Here is a 5,774-nt window from a genome sequence, read left to right as displayed (position 1 = left end):
TAGTTACATTTTACATTGACATGACATTATACATAAAAATGAAAAAAAATACAACATAAAAAAGAACCGTTCTCTCTAAACAAATTAAGAAGTTTCAAGAAAATGATATTAAGTCAACATAATAAAAAAAAACTAAAAAATAACATAAAAAATGGTCTTAGGAATTTTTGTAACTTGGGGGTTTTTTCAAAGTAATAATTTTTTCTTTTTTCTTTTCTTTTCAGAGAAAATGATTTGTTTGTTATGTTGTAATTGTTAATTTTTTTCCTTTTTATATTGACTCAATGTTATTTTATCAAAAATTCTTAATTTTTTAGAGAGAAAGGTTTTTTTTTTACATAGTAAATTTTAACCTCTTTCCTTTTTGTGTCGACTTGATGTCATATGCATGTTGGGTGTAGCTAGATTTAGAAGAAATTAAAGTGATGTTATCATTTTACCTTTGAAATCTATAGTCTTTTTTTTTTTTGTCAAAAGTAGTTTATATTTCATTGCTAACTTGATATTACAAGATCAGCTACAAAAGGGTTACTACCTAATAGATCATTTTTGTGCTCTCTTTAAGCCTCATGGGAAAATTTCCTTCCCAATCTACATCTATAACAAGTTTAACAGCAAACTTTGCTAGATTGTGTGCATAACTATTTCCTAGTCTATTAACAAAAGAAAAAGTATATTGATCAAACAAGCCTTTCATTTTTTGGATGTCCTCTAGTAAGACTGCAACTTTGGATTTATAGACTTTCTTTTCTCTGATCATGTCTACTATGGCCTTGCAATCTGATTAGAATTCCATTGCTTTCCACTGAACTTCCCAAGCCATTATCATTCCCATTTTGATGGCTGCAGCTTCTTCCACCAGTGGTTTAGTGGATTTTTCTGCAGATTTTGCCCATGCCTTCTATATCCTTCCCTTCCAGTTCCTCGCTATCCCTCCCAGTCCACACTTCTTCATTCCTTTAGAGAACGCAACATCCGTGTTGATCAGAACCACTCCTTTGCTTGGTGGTTTCCAGTTTACTGAATGATTTGAGTGATTTGTTTGTTCGATGTACTCCCCTCCTCTACTACATTGGGCATCCATGAATTTTGCCTACTCCATCTGTGCTTTTTGTACAGTATGACCTGCATCTACTTCATCATCAGAGAATACCTTTCGGTTTCTAGCTTTCCAAGTCTGCCACATAATATTTACAAACAAAGCAATGTGTTCCTGTCCCTTATCTCTCTTGTTTGCTTCTAATATTCCTTTCCACCATCTTACGAAATTGCTGCTCATGTCATTCAACCCATCCCACTGTATTGGAGTAACCCTCCAAGTGAGTTCAGCATTTTTACAAAAGAGTAGCATATGTTCCACTGTTTCCACCTCCTCCCCACAACAGTCACATATTCGATTCCTTTTTCCAGATCTTTTGTGCATCTATTCATTAATTGGTAAGCTATTTAACAGGCATTTCCGTACAAAATGTTTAAGTTTGTGCTTCATCTGCAGTGACCATAGGCTTTTCCACATTTTGGACCCCTATTGGGGATAGCTAGTACCCTTCTTTCTTTCTAGTATTCCATGCTTTCCAATTTCTTCCCTTTCTGCTGCATAAGTAGATTTGATAGTGAATTGTCCAAATTTTGTATACTTCTAGTACATTCTATCCTTTCCCCCTATCAAGCTTAGTGGAATGGCTAGAATTTTCCAGACATCTTCCTACTCAAACCATTAATTTAGCTGCCTTAGGTTTCACTCCCCTTCTGTGATTGGTTCCTCTACCCTTTCTATGCTGCATTCCTCCTTTCCTGTTGATTTGACCTTTCCCTCCTCATAACCTGGGATCCACTTATCTTTCCAGACCTATATAGTTTTGCCATCCTCCACTCCATGTCTCAATCCTTTGTTTATCAGTTTCTTCCGCCCTCCCGCCCATAACTTTTTCACACCCAAGAAGCAGTCTTTGGAGGCTCTCTGTCCCCCTCCCCTTTATATACCTGGATTTTAAAACATTATTGACCAGCAGATTTGGATAAGTTATGATTCTCCAAAACTGCTTTGCCAGTAGAGCTTTAAAGCATTCTAGGTCCCTAAAACCCAATTCCCCACTTTTGTTTACTTGGGTCATTTTAGCCCAGCTGACCCAGTGCATTTTCCTAGTGTTTTCCTCATTCCCCCACCAGAAGGTTGCCACCATCCTGCATGTCTTATCTTTGGAAGTTTAAAGCATGACATTGTGTATGTTGGGAGTGCCATGACCACTGATTTATTCATCACCTTTTTTCATGCATGATTGAGTATGTTCCTCTTCTAGTTCTGCATCTTGTTTTCAAGCTTTCCTTTCTGTATCCCAACACTTGATGTTTTGATCTTCCTATCACCGTAGGCAGGCCTAGGTACTTTCCACTTAGAGCTTCTGTCATGTTCCCTAGTGTTGAGCAGATTTCCTTTCTTAGGCTCCTGCAAGTGTTAGCACTAAAAAATATAGTAGATTTTTAATAGTTTTATGAGCTATCATAAAGCCGTTTCATAAGTAGCCAACATGTACTTCATTTGCATTGCCTCTCTGATACTAGCTTTACAACAACAAAGAGTCATAAGCAAAAAGTAGATAGAACACCATAGACATGCTGTTCCAACTTTCACACTTGTGATTAATCTGTTATTCATTTTCTACTTCATCAGGTTTGATATCCCTTCAGCACAAATGAGGAAAAGGTAAGGGGATAGAGGATCTCCCAATCTTAGACCTCTAGATAGTTTAACAAAACTAGTTTGGTTCCATTTATATTAAAAGAATAAGAGGCAGTAGACATACAATTCATGATCCATCTAATCCATATAGGACAAAAACCCATCTTCATCATCATTCTTCCTAGGAACTGCCATTCTACCCTATCATAAGCTTTTGACATATCAAGCTTAAGGGTTATAAAACTATTCTTGCCTTTCCTCTTATTTTTTTAGAAAATGGATGATTTCCTAAGCTAAAATGACATTATCAAGAATTTATCTACCTGGAACAAAAGCAGACTGGGCATAGCTAATACAGTTAGGTATGAATCTCTTCAATCTATTAGCCAACACTTTTGCAATTATTCTACAAATGACATTACAGAGAGAGATAGGCCTATACTGGGACATGTTAACAGGAGCTTCTACTTTTGGAATTAGGGTCACTATAGTTGCATTTATAGATTTAAGCAAGTGGTCATTGTGTAAGAAGCTTCTGATGACATTCATAGTATCATTCTTAATGACATGTCAGAATTTTTGAAAGAAATAAGGGGTTGAACCATTTGGTCTAGGAGCTTTATCATGATGCATTGAAAAAAAATAATTTTTACCTCCAACTTTTCAACTGGTTTAATCAGCACTGCATTCATCTCATTTGTGATTGTGCAGGGAACACCTTCAGTAACAGCTTCAAAATCTGTTGGCTGGGCTGATGTGAATAGTTTTTTTTTTTTTTTGTAAAAACCATAGATTTCATCTTCTATTTCCTACTTAGTTTCATACCATTCCTCTCTCATTCTGCAAGGCTGTTATCCTATTTTTCTCCTTCGTGTTGTCACCCTTGCATGGAAGAAGGCCATGTTTTTGTCACCCTCTTGATGCCATCTACATCTTGCCTTTTGTGCCCAGAAGGTCTCTTCTTCTTTATATGCCAATCCCAATTTCAGTTTCAGTTCAGCAATTCTTCCTTTGTTTTGGGTATAGTCTCCTTCCCTTACTTCAAAAGCTTGATCCCTCTATCTGAGTTCCTGTAGTTTTTTCTCCTCTATTCCATTAGGCTCCACTTGCATTCCTTTATTTGCCTGGTTATCCTAAACATTGGAGACCATTTCTGTTGTACTCTCTAGTCCTTTGTTATTAGGTCTTGCACTTTGTGACAGCCCCACCTTCTCCTAAGGCGTACCAAAGGGGTTAGCGGACTGCCTGTCCAGCTCTCGCCAGGACTACTAGCACGGTTATATACAGTCTAAAACGTTCCGGAAGGTATTAGTGTGCTTAAACGGATCAAAAATCACGAAACGAAAATGAAATATCGGAGCCGCACATGAATAGTGCCAATCACATTTATACATGTAAGGGTCCCAACTTACAACTCAAAGGATAGTGTTAAAACAAAATACATTTAGGTTTTTCCAACTATCGAGAAGCTATACAAAAGTATATTAAACTAACTCAACCCGGCTTCAAATTCACAGGTCCCAAAAGGTATTCATGTCCCTGTAAGGAAAACAAAGGCAATGGAGTGAGCTTTCGCCCAATGAGGTACACTTATACTGATCAGTAAAGTTCACATAAGCACAAAGTTGCTCAATCCAAACGTTCAACAAGTAATCCGAACTAACATCACATTTTAATATCAATAAAAGGATACTGGCGGCTCTCAAGAGCTCTTTTCCACGCTTGCCATACTTGATCTTACCCCGTTGACTCTCCGTCAACGTTTAAAGAGAAACCAATACCGTAGACCCCACTTTTCCCAATTTTCATCCACCTCACATACCCCTACCCGGCCCGAACTCCAATCAGTTTACAATGGTAATACTCGAGTATACCGAAATCAAGAGTCTCATACCCAATGATTCCATAGGAACAGTCCCCACGGCTTATCAATCTCCTCGACCATGCCCTTGCTGGCTCGAGTCAATCGACCGTCAATGGGGTTGAACTCAGAGTAAACAGTAAGATTCGTTGGATACACGTCCAAACGACACCAATTCAAGTATATTCAGAGACATTCAAGTGATACAGTAATAGTCACATAAGCTATTGAGTGTAAGAGCGATAAAGTACACCCTTAACTCAACCAAGCTCATCAGTACACACAAGCATTTAAATCATAGATTTCAAGTATAGCGAAGCCATGAAGTAACAAGTATGTGAGTAGTACACTCACCAATCAAACAAAAGAAGATTTCACAGATTTCGGTCTAACGAGCGCCTAGCGTCACCGGCACTCCCTAAAACATTCAATAAAACGCAATGAGACTCGATTATGAGTCGTAAATCCAAGCCACAAGTCACTAATGTAAAACCAAAAGAACTTGCAAACAAAATAAGGAATACTCGGTGTTAAAGGTTTAGACCACCCTAAGGTCTCCAATTACCCCTAAAACAACCGAAATCCAATAAAACATAAGAACCCACAATTTGGACAGCATTTCCCCTTAAAATTTGAGATTTCCATCCGACCATCAATCACTTATATTTCTCAAACACAACCACAATTACCATTGCAAGTCATAGGCTACTCAAAACAACTTATTAGGGTCACAATACCCTTTAAATAAAGCCAATTCAAGAGTTCTATAGCAACCCTAGAAAAGCCCCAATTTCAAACCCTAAATCTGAAATTTTTCGTACCAAGCGGAAATTTTCCGCAAATAGCTACAATTAACACTCCATAAGTTCATTCTAAACCATACCAAGCCATCATCCATGGCCAACCAATATTAAACATATAAAAATAGAAAAATTATGAATAAAAATAAAAATCCCACAATCTCTACCAAAAGTCATGAAATATCCCACAAAATCACCTCTTTAACTAACACAACTCACTAATTTAACATTAACAAGACCAAAGAAAGTATTCCTTAGCTACTCACCTTACCAACTCAAGAAAAGAGACAACTTAGCACCACTGTCTTCCAAACCACTTCACCAACAACCTCACTACTACTAAACTAAGGGTTTTTATGGAGAAACCAGAAATTTAAACGGTTGATTTGCTAGATTGAGCTAGTTGGAGAAGATGAGAGTTGAAGGTTTTTCT

This window comes from Coffea arabica, chromosome 7e (assembly GCF_036785885.1).
Source record: "Coffea arabica cultivar ET-39 chromosome 7e, Coffea Arabica ET-39 HiFi, whole genome shotgun sequence".
NCBI lineage: Eukaryota > Viridiplantae > Streptophyta > Magnoliopsida > Gentianales > Rubiaceae > Coffea > Coffea arabica.
This window is presented reverse-complemented; position numbering follows the sequence as displayed.